The 12,711-nt window shown below is 32.0% G+C and overlaps 1 protein-coding gene across 1 annotated transcript in view; it reads right to left on the bottom strand.

Moving 5' to 3' along the window:
* LOC119638203 (putative uncharacterized protein DDB_G0277255) overlaps positions 1-12,711 on the bottom strand; it is a 75,027-nt gene that overhangs the window by 1,539 nt on the left and 60,777 nt on the right. The gene's annotated exons all lie outside the window — the stretch shown is intronic.

Here is a 12,711-nt window from a genome sequence, read left to right as displayed (position 1 = left end):
TAAAATATATAGTAAAACACAAAATAATTGTTAATTATTTACGTTCATCTGATGATTTTCCATAATATCACAATTGATGCAAACACAAACATTCATTTACATAAAAATCAATAACAACTCCCCATTTACCGTCGCTTGCATTGAACATACACTTACAGGCAAATGGTTTTAAATTCGCTAATCATACAACACAAACTTATATACGGATATTGCAAGCATTTATATACTTACGTACTTATTTACTTACTTACTGTAAAAGGGACGTGAATATATTAAGTTTGTCATTCTTTTTGTAACATGCAAACTATGCGCGACGCCATCAGGTATTTGGCGGATACAACATAACGCCAAGCACAATATGTTGTTCCGATCCAAGAATTCATTAGAATTCTAAAATTTAAGAGCTAGGGGCATGGGCGAAACACAATAGACCTTTCAGGTCGTGGTGCGGAGTACCCATATAACAATAAAACATACAAATAATTCATTATCGTACATTAAGTTTTTTAACACAGATTTCTGGTTTTCTTTATATTGGCGGAATCCTTCCGAAAGCCGAAAATGAAGAATGACTAATTTAAGGACTAGGACCTAGGCCTTCATGATAGATTCGCACTCTAGCTGTGTAACATGCTGCACACGACTAATATGTAAATCTTAACAGTAGGTATTTTCCAAACGCAGTTATTATCTGCCTTGTTATGTATTGACCGAATTTTCCTGCTGCCGAAGGTAACAATGGAAAGCCGAAATTGAAGTATCACTAATCCTGTGCGCTGTAGATACAATAGGCTTAAGCCTTTATGATAGATCCGCACTCTTCATGTAATATATTAACCACTGTTGATATGGAAATCTTAACAGTGGGTATTTTCCAAACTCAGTTATTATCTGCCTTAACCTGAGTTGATGGAACTCTCCTGCTACCAAAGGTAACAATGGAAAGCCGGAGTCGAAGTATGACTAACCTTATGTACTATAGACCTGGGTCCTCATGATACGCTCTCGATATATCCTATTAGACCCAGTTCTCTCTTAATCTCTCTCCATGCATTGTTGAAGTTCGGTTTCCCTCAAAACTTTCGTTAAAAAGCTGCAGCTTGTCGGATATATCCTTAATTGATGTCCGGAATTCAATTCTCTCGCAATCGGGCTCGTAAGTTCTCGCGCGTTTAGCAGCGTTTAAAAATTTTCGCATAACTATTTATTAGGATCAGCTATAACTCTCTGACTTATTCATACGTCTAATTAAGCAAATATGATTTATTATTCTCGCCATTCAAAACACTCTCAAAACTGATATATGCATAGTTTTTACATAGTTTTGGTTTTTATTGTTTTATTTGGTTTGTATGTGTGCGTGAGCGTATGCACAACAAATACACCTGACAGAGTTTGTGGGTTTTTCCTTCTCCTATATTTGATGCAATTTTAATAACCGATTGCATTACGCAAAATGATTAAAACGAACAACATTTTCAAAATATACATTGTCTGTTAGAACAATAGATTCCAATTCTTCTTTTTGGATACTAGAGCGATAACAATGCATTTAGATGTTATTTAAATAATTTTTCCATCTATTATACATGTAAGTAAATCATTTATATTTTATTTTTGTTATATCCACCACCGAACGCTGGACGCTATACTCATTTTGTCATAATGTTTGCAACACTCAAAACGAAACTTCCGAGACCCTATTAAGTATATAGTTTCGTGATCAGTGTATCATTTTAAATCGATTAAGTCATGTCGCTCTGTCTGTCTGTATGTTTGTGTGGTGTGTTTTGTTGACACTCTCCTGCTCGCATAAATAAAAATGTCGACTTCAAATCTAGTGAATATTTCTGCGCGCAGGTTGGCATTGAGAATGGGCCAAATTTTTTAGAGCACCGATCCGTTGTGAAGCGTAAACTGAATGCAATAAACAAAAATTTGTAAGTTTTTGCTCGTTACTCGGAAATTATTAAAGTTAGGAGGCTGATAATTTACTTTACAAAACGCTCTACTCTTTATATGTAAAAATCAGCCATGCCCACACAAAGTTATAATTAATTAAATTTTCTTTTCTTTCATTTTTTTGAGATTTCATAAGGTAAGCAAAGGCAAATTGTTTAATAGTATTTGGCATATTTCTCAAATGAAGATATCCTATCCGCCTAAAAATGCATTAAGTCGAATAAAAGGACTTGGAGAGTAAAATGCGACATTACGTCGTGGATTAACTTATTCTTAACAATAGTGAACTAAAGTCACTTTTTTACAGTCATAAACAAATCCAAGGGGATTCAAAGATTTTATTGGTGGCGGGTATGCGAGATTCGTCTACAGCCGATGATAATTTTCTGACTTGTTTTTTATATTTTCAACAATGTTGTGTAAATAATTGAGTGCTCTTTTTATGCTTTACACTAATTGTGTTTGAGGTATAATTAGTTTGTAAGGATGTACGCAACATTTTATTGCATTAATTAATTCATTGTCAATTCTTGCAGGGACTTAAATCCTGCAGATCGCACTTTCCATAATACGTTCATTAAATTTCTAATCGACGGATCAACCTTATTGAAAATGGCTTGGATTGAAATAATCTTAAGATCACTTTTGTTCCAAAAACTACCATTTTATAACTAACGTAAGGTTAGCCTCTATACATAGAGGATCAAGGATGTATTAAGTTTATGCGGGTGCTCGCAATACCCAGAAGCATTTGAAAAGCCTCCTTCATTAAGCCAATCGATTCCAAATCACTTTCTATGTGAATTTAAATTTGTCCGTCCGTCTGTCTGTCTTGTTTTTGGGTGTTCAGTCTAGAATTCGCAATATTAGAGATATTTTTTTTTTTTTGGGATTTAGTAGACTGAGTTGTTTTGACTTAAGCATGAATCCTACTGAACACGGTTCGGATTGGATCATTTTTTCAAACACATTTTCCATATAATATGCTATTTTCAGAAATCATTATATAAATAATTGCGTAAAGCGAAGTGGTGTAGTGGCGACGCACACTATAGTGCTTTTATTTGTTTTATTTTTGCTAAAAGCTTGACAATCTTCACGTGGGCGTTATATGAATGAAATTTAGCATTTCCTCCTACCTATTATTATTATTATTATTATTATTATAAACTTAGCCAGAGGCTTTATTAAAAACTCAACTGCACTTGAGATTTGAACCCACGACCGTTGAGTTGCTAGTCGAGACTCTTGCCTACTCGGCCACTCAGGCGGATTTCCTCCTACTTAGCGTCAAGTCAATGTGAGAAATTTGAAGGAGGAATGGGAACGCTTTTAAAAATCTCCCTCATGGATATTTTTTTTTTTTTTTGTATAGTGAGGAAAGACATAAGAAGCGGCCGGAACAACATGCGTGCCAGATTAAGTAAGTGTTATGACTTTACCAACTGATCTCACTCACTATACTTGCGATCGAGTATGCTTCAACGTATCGACATTTAAACTGACGAATAGTGAGCTACTGAGCTGAGGTTCTCACAAAAAAATTCATAATATAAGCTTGTTCAAATCTGACATCTGCACTAATTTTGGGTTTCACAACACAAATTTTTTGTACCTTTTCCCACATAAAGGTTCCTATTGAAAAGTAGAAAACAAGACTTACTTTTTGCTTTTAACGTTTTATGACTAAATTCACGGAAAGTAATAATATTTTTGATGAGAAAACTTTACTACATTTAGATTACATTGAATCACGTTTTGGTTGAAGTTTTCTGCATTGGTTTCTTTTTTTTATAAATCTCTTAATAAATATTTGTATTTATTCTAAGAGTTAAGTTCGTGCTATGCATGTACCAATGCTTGATACCCTGATGTTGCTAAATGTTACAAAGCGAAAAAGTAAAATTCTATACTTTTGTCCTTCAATGGTAAGGATAAAATTGAATTCTTTAAAATTTATACTCTCACTCATCTCTCATATTCTTATCTTTTATGGAGTTTGTATTAAGGGAATAGTTTTTTTTTTCTTTTTTTTTTTTTGCTTTTTTGTGATTCAATATGAAATTTTAATGAAATATTTTGAAATTTACATTCATTCAAACACTCTATTAAATTTATTTATAGTTTTTATCTTTCTACAGAAATGTTTATATATATATATATATATATATATATACCCTTATAATATTTCGTATCCCTTCTTTCGTAATTTATAGCATCATTCAAAAACAATTCTTTTGATGAATATCAAGTTTATCTTAGATTTAACGAGCAATGTCACGTACATGCATTGAATAAAATATATTTATGTATGTACAAGTTTGTATTGAATCAAAAGTTCTATTGACTATAAAAAAAGGATATTGCTGAAGAAAAGAAAGAAAGAAAGCAAGAAAAAAAATAAAAATAAATAAATGAAGAAGGAAAAAAAAAGAAGAGAAATATCTATTGAGAAGTAGTAACAAAATGATAATAAATTTGATATGCTTGTTATGCGTAGTATGCGATGATATGTCTGAAAGTATCATCAAAAAAATTGAAACAAAATCAAACACAAGTACTTGGCGTAAGCAAAAAGTAGACTCTATATATATTTGTATTTAAGACGAATTGTAGGATAACTCTATTGTCACTAACCATCGTAAGTGACATTACATTATATAAAGCTACGATCATTTATGAGGAAAAGGTCCAGCACAGTATCATTTATATATATCAGGGTCATTTATCAGGTAAAAGGGATCCAAGTGCCATTACACCGCATTAAAAATCATCTTATATTTCAAGGGCAAACGACAGACAGTCCTTGATTGATAAATGTTTATTTTGATAGTAGTGGGCCAATTTACCAAGATCTAGGGCCGTTCTAAATGCAAAATTTTTGACTTTGACCTGCTGCTAATGCAAAGAAAAATTCGACATCAAATTAATGTAATAAAGATTTTCGATGAGGTTATCGTAACTTTGATGGGGACAAAGACAGACGGAGAGACAGACGTGAGTAATTTAAAGTCAGGAATATTCTTTACGGGATCCAAGCTGCGTGTATGTATATGTACACAAGCACACAAGCACGCGACTACCAAATCAATGGAATGGGTGGGTTCAAATTCCAGTGCGGTGGGGCTTACTTGATCGTAGCTACAGTGAGTGTGAAGTTGTTAAAGACGTAACAATTGTAGATTAGACACTGGGCTAAATGATTTTAAAGAGTAAAAGTGCAAGACCTATTTCACCTTTCAGACAAAATTTCGAGGTTGTAATTGAAGACTCTTAAAGGACGTAGCTACAAACATATCTTTATGGCAAAGTTTACTTTGTCTTTCATTTCATGATCGATGGCTTAAAAATTTCAAGAGCTTTAACATGCACTGTACAATTGATACGAGAGTAATTAAAGAAGATTTCTCTGTAAGAATTTTATAAAAGATGTGCAACAAATTAAAAGGGATTAGAGCGTAAGACTTATATATAAAGCGCTTTTAATCTCTGCAACTAAGGAAACTTTACGAGTCTTCCCTTTTAAATGCTTTTTTATATTTCACGTAAGCAATTATAATGAGAAGGAAAGATGATAATAATAATGATGATGATGATGATAATGATGATCATCATCATAGTAGATGCAAGTAAACAAGTATCCGTGTGTTTATTTCAATTTATGAAATATGATTCTCTATTAATTAAAATTGCATTCATATTCAGAAATTCTTTGTGTATTACGTGCGTGTTATTCAGAGTTATTTGGTTCAAGGAAAATTGCTGATATATAGAAATTATTATAAGGTTATTCTTCTGCTTCTTCTTTTAACATTAATCGAAGCAAATAATTGAATTTTTTTTTTAATTCTCATCTTCTTTTGGAAGGGGAACTTTGGTATCTTATAATAAAAATAAATTTCTTCCCCGAGTTGTGCAAGTGTTTTCAAAAAGATCCTTAAACCCATCAATCACATAAGTAACATGTTCAAGTAGCAATACACGCCCCTCTCTAGTAATATAAGGATCGAGGCAACATGAAAAGAAGTATTTGAGAAAATTCTCATCTCAGAGTTGCATTTATGATGCCTCTCTGTAAATCAAGCAAATGGAGTCACAGAGAAAGCCAATCGAAATTACTATTCACGCTAACAATTAATGATTTGAATATTAGGTGACGTCAGCAAACGATATACAATCATTCGCTTTCTTGGTATTGGTGGACAAATCTATGAATAGATTTGGATAATAAGCAAAAGTAAACTCTACGGCCAAGGTAAGCTTCATTCCTCTTATATGTATTTTCTACCTTAGCGTCCGCATTGTTATAATTGAATTATTAATTATTTATCTTTCCTTAATTGTATTAATTTTTTAAAAAAGTGAAATTATGTAATTAAATAGATTATATCCTTTTATCCTTTTGACCGACCATATACACAGTTTCGGGAATTTGCGGCAGATGTTGTGTGCCGTATAAACAGACAGACAATAAACAGAATTTGGATTGATACACAGACAGACGTAACTAATTTCCTAATTCCATACTAATATCCGGATCCCTGATCCGTTTCAAAGAGAATGATGTGTAATTTGTTCCTGCTCTCCAATAGTGTTCTCTGAATAATAGACGTTACACAGCAAGAAGAAATTAACTTCATAAGTTCCAAGCAACAGGATCCGGACTTCTGATCCGTTTCAAGGTGAGTAATGAATTCATTGTTATGCTCCAATAGTTTTTACTCAATAATAGACGATTCAAAGGGAATGATGAGTAATTTATTCTTATGTTCCAATAGTCTACTTATAGTAGACGATATGTACACGGATAGACGGAGAGAAGTAATTAACTTCATAATTCGGAAATTCTGATCCGTTTCAAGGGGAGTAATGAATATTTCATTCTTATGCTCCAATAGTTTTTTGCACAAATCTTTAATAGACGATATATGGACGGATACACAGATGGAAGTAATTAACTTAATTATTTTTTTTCAATCTTTCAATGGCCGATATCAAATTTATTTAAAACTCTGATGTAATATAAAAAAAAAAAGAAAACATGTAATATGAAAAAGAATAATTTTTTAAAAATCAATTTGCATTCCTTTACCATTATTCTGTATTGGTCTTTAAACAATTTTAACTGAATGAATATTTTTATAAGTTATATAAGTTTAATTTTATTAAAATCTCCTCAGGCATTGCAAGGCATTGTGAACAAAGGCTATATAAAGTGAAGTGAAGTATAAACACACAACCATGCATATGTTGATAACAAAAAGGTATATGTTTTGGAAATTTTTTTTTATTATCGGCAAACATAACCATCATCATATTCAATGTAAAAATAAAGAAAGAAGTAAAAAAAAAAAGAAAAAAATAAATAAAAAATATTTGCCATGTTTTCTTTATTGCCTGGGAACACATGTATGAAGACATAACAGATATGTGTAATAAATTTTTATGATTTTCAAGTTGTTAAGCATCAAACCAGTTAAATAAACGATTTTTTGATATTGAAATCGAAAAGAAAAAAAAAAGCAAAAACAAAACCATAACCTGAAGAAAAATGAATTGATTTTCCAAAAAACTAAACAAGGATGTCTAACTAACAAGCTAAACTTTACAAATATGGGAAGTTAGGGTGTTGCTGTTGCTATCGTTCATAAAATATATAAATGAATTTATTATGTTTTTCAGTTGAATGGATTAGAAAAAATTATCATCTTTTTTTTTTTTTTTTGTTTTTTTTTAAATAAATAAAATATTCTTCGATACACGTAGGCTAACGGCAATAATTGTAAAACCATCAACGAATAAGCCAATGAATGTTTTCAATAAATATTTCAGATGAATGCATGGAATACTTTTTATTTTCAAATACCGCATTTTCAATATACGGCCGTATATGCACGTAAACTTTGAAAATCAAACAAACAATTAAACATCAATCGTAACAAATAACAATAAATTATTTAAAACCAAAGTAGTTCATCGAGGCGTATGAATTATGTATATTTGAAAATAATTGAAATATTTTGTGTATTTGAATAGTGATAAGGAAATTAATTAATTATTACAATACTGGTTTGAATCGAATTTTCTACTCTTTTCTACTTTTTATGCTACTTGCTTATCGCATCTACGTCAGTGTAGCTTTTCTTTGAAAATTTTTCTTATAAGAGAGGTCTGCACTTAATATTCTTAGTTCTAATAAGTTCGCACAAAGCGTGAGAGCCGACGAATCATTGGAATGAAACAGGCTTTTGAATCTATTAAGTTTACCTCATGGTAAAGAGGTGAGTTATTTAAGTTTTGAGTTGAGTTACAAGTACTGTGCTTGGCAAACGAAACGATGTTATTGTTTATATTCCATCAGCTGATTAATGTCATATTTGCTTTGTGAGGATCTTTGAAGTGTACTACTATGGGACGGATATATACTAATTACTTGTAGATTGCTTTCGATAATTTTTTCCTGCTCTTCATATGGCATACTAGAAAGATCTCTTTATTTCTGCCCAACTGCGGGATGGCACACCATTATAAAAAGTGAAAATAAATGTATACATTTATAGCACACGCTTACATATCATTCAAACAAATCTAGGGTCGGCGAAAATGTGAAAAAAGTTCTAATTGCAAAGGAAATCAAAGGAAGGTCACCGTCCTCACTTGGTTGCAGTTTGTGTCTCGCAAAGGAATTGAATATTCCTCTACAAATTTAAACGTTGGCGGGGATTGAAATGTTACTCTTGTGACATTTCGCTCGCTATGTCCAAAAGAGACGAAATTCCAAATTGCATTGTTAGGAGTTTAGCTGAAGAAAAAACCAAGATACTGGAACTCTCCTATATACAGACGACTCTAAGCCTGACGGTCCGTTAGCGTGATAGATGCTTCACAACAAGTTACGGTTTAATCATATACCTGGCGGAAGCGCTTCAACTTTCACAAGTGAAACCAGGACTATCCTTCAAGCTAGGAATCTTACTCATAAAAACAAACCCGAATCTCTTATTATCTCTCTATGTTAAAAGTGATCCGGAATCCCTCGATCTCGAGCACCATGAACAAATTAAGAAATAACATCACAACATGCGGTGATAAAATTCAAGTAAGCCTTCTTTCAAGCCTTTGGGTGCTTTTTTCAAGCCTTTGAATTTTTTTTAAACCTTTGGGTGCTTCGTGTCATGTCGGTCAAGTGGGTTTATTATGAAATGGGCAAGCTGATCGTGCGGCGAAGGCTGCTGCTTCCGGACATTATCATGGAAAAGTTGAAGTTTCAAAGATAATCATTGGAAGGAACATTAAACAGAAAAGGCACAGATCTACAGCACTGGTCCGTTCTTAACCCTCGTCTAGTTCCACCACTTTATCCAACAAATATTAACAAAATCATATGGGAGAACAAGAGCATATGGGAGAATTCGATTTGGCTATACAATTGCAATAGACCGATGGATAGATAAAGGAGTCATCTCCATTGTCCATTCGCGTATTGTGGACTAATTCTTACAACAAAGTTAATTCTTTGTAACCGAGCTTTGCCTTTCTTAGTAGAATCCCATTTGCAACAACCTGATATCCTGAAATAACGTCAATATATAATTTTCTTTTCCAAAATAGTGCAAGTCAATGCGTTTCTATTTTAGTCTAAGTCTAAAGAAGTCTAACACTGAAATACACATATTTTGAAGGAGTTTATAGTAAATCCTTTCTTTCGCAGATTCGAATCAGACTTTATATATATGAATAGCTGAAGATGCCGAGTTGATTTTGACTGGCCGTCCAATTGTATGTATAGTATGCCTATCATATCTGATGTTGGACCAGGGTATAAGTACAGTTTGTTCAAAAATTCTATTTACAATGCGTATTCATAAAGTAATAATACCGTATAAATCAAAAGGGCTATCTACAAATTTAGTAATTAACTAATTGCCACGCCCATAATTAAAAAAAATGCTTAGTAATGTTTGTATGTTGTGTCAAGACGATGGTTATCATAAATTCGTGTTAAAGTGAAGCAAGCTTTCTTGTTTCTTTTAAACTTTTCGGAGAACATTATTAACCTGAGGAACGGATGGATAGAAATTCTTTCACTCAAGTTGACTAAGGGTGTATGTGATATGTCGGCTTTTATATGGTCTTTGATCAATTCGAATTTCAATGATTGCAGGGCTAGTATTTTAGTCTTTTAAGAGCTAGAATTTCTGCGCCTCTTATAAAAGCTATAGAATATATTGAGCCCAGAAATACAGACAGCATTAGATCTTATTCGATATTCAAAAAAAAGTTTATATGCTCGTGTATTGAGGGAGACGAATGCAATTGTTTTTAAAAATTTTTTTTTTTCATCTTTAGCCTGAAATCCGTACATTGAAGAGAAATCTTTACAATAGGCTGGACTGAATAAGATGCTAATGTAAAGCCTCAAAAATTGTGTTTCTTTTGTTTTTTTTTTTTTTTTTCAGTAAAAGTGAAATATAAGCATTTATACTAGTGTTGTTGTCGTGGACATTCAACGTGTCTTGACCGGTTGGCATTTCGAATATGTGCTTGAGCTCTAAACCTTAATGCAATTATAATAAAAAGACAAAAAAGAAAAGAGAAATTTTTTGCTTACATTTTCACAATTCTTTAGAAAATTACACAAAACTTATTGTTTGAGAAAGCAAAGCTTACTAAAATGCGGTATTCGGGTATGCTATGTTTAATATGTTTTACGGTATGTAAATATGTAAGCATGGAATGCTATGAATGGTAAGACACTGAATGTTTATTATGTGTACGTACACAGAACATTTTTTTTGTTTTTTTCATTCGCATTTTAGTAGCGACTTGCATACCAAAATAGAGAATATGATGATACATGTTGTTGGTCGTTGCTTGTACCTTTTTTTTTTTTTTTTTTTTTTTTTTTTTTTTTTAAAAAATTTGCTTTTTTTATTGTTACTGTTGCTGTTGCTGTTATTATTTGTTTACAAAGTGAAAATAAATTAAAGTTAATTAAATTCTTGTCTGTGTATTATAGAGGCAATAAACACTTATATACAAACGCATTCACACATACGTAGAGAAAGACGCAGACACACACATAAACAATATACACAAGGGTTATGTTTTACTTGTAAAACTTAAAATACACAAAATCTTTTTGAATCACATATATATATATATGTATATATGCCTGCATATTAGGTGTATGAATATATTTTTATCGTCATCAACATCAAGCATACAAAGTATTAAATCGAATCAGATAATACTATAGTATTTGTCTTTCTTGCCGTCGCACAACTTAGTTTGAATAGATCGCGTGTTGGATGCCAAGAGGGACAAGGCCTACGCTCGTACTCTTTTTAATCAGAGTGAAAATGCGGATAATTCGTTACGGGTAATGAAATTTACATATATGACGGAGGGTCTGAGGCTCGAGAAACCATGATGCAGGACGTTTGGGGTTTTCCTAACCTTGATGGTCAGGACGAATATTCAGAGTTTGGACTATGTTTTGTCTAAAGTAAATTGTCTCAAGTACGTCTTTCTAGCGTAATAAGCTGCGGGAATTGACATAACAACTGTTGTCATCTTCTTAGCAGCTGCGACTGCATATTATACTTGTGCTTCGTATATGTTGTACCGTGAGTCCGGTTCCGGTTCCCCCCTCTTGCCTATGTGCACTCTTATTACATCTTCATATGTCTTCATATCTTTACTTACTTAAGGCAGTTATTTTCTACTCTCACGTAACTCCCACTCAAGTTTAGGTTTAAATTAAAACGTTGAAAATATATCCATACACCTAATAAAGTATATCTGTGACCATAAATACGTTTGTCTGTACCCAATAGCGTGTATATGAAATGAGTATGGCACGTACGTGTAGGCGTGCAGACAATTCAAGTCTCTCTCTCTACCACGTGTTCGTTGCTAATAATGATAATGATGTTAACACATCCTCTTATGTATACGTACATACGTATATAGAAGATGTAAAAACACAGACATGTATCTAAACTTTTTCTCGGTAGAGCGAGTAATGTATTTAAACCTAAAATTACTAAATCAGCATGAAAGCAACATTTTAGTTGGTTATTTTCACAAAAGTATATACGTTTGTGTGTTCAACATACATTCATTTCATAAAACCTTAAAACACATACCTGTTTGCCATTTAATCTTTTTTGTTGTTTTATATACTAAAACATACATACATACATACATTCATATGTATATATAGATACCTAGATCTAAATATATACAAATATATTTATATGCATTTACACTTTTGTAATAATTCACTGCGTAAATTTTGGGAGATTTTACAAAAGAAAGACGTGGTTTTATGAAAATTCACATTGCGGTTAAAATTTTACCCTTTATGTGAGCATAAAATTCTCTTTCTTCGTGCTCCTTTATACGCACACCGAGACTTTTATAATGACTCGTTTTGTTTGTATAAAGATAATTACTTACAAGTGAAATGTTGCATTTAACTAATATAAGCACAGACAAAAGTATATTTATATATTTATATATATATATACATATGTACATACACATGTATGCAAAACATACTAACTCAGTGGTTTTTAACATTATTTGAACATTTTGTTATTTTACAAAAAGTAACTAAAAAATAGTTTATTTAGATACGGTTTGTTTATATGTGTCGCGTTATGTGTGCGTCAATAAATAGCTAGTTTCCCTTTGTGCAGAATATATGCTTTAGATTAAATGTTTTCATTCTATATTTTAAAT

This window comes from Glossina fuscipes, unplaced genomic scaffold, assembly GCF_014805625.2.
Source record: "Glossina fuscipes isolate IAEA_lab_2018 unplaced genomic scaffold, Yale_Gfus_2 85, whole genome shotgun sequence".
Lineage (NCBI taxonomy): Eukaryota > Metazoa > Arthropoda > Insecta > Diptera > Glossinidae > Glossina > Glossina fuscipes.
The sequence above is the reverse complement of the archived record's forward strand: the minus strand, read 5'-3'. Positions and strand labels throughout refer to the sequence as shown.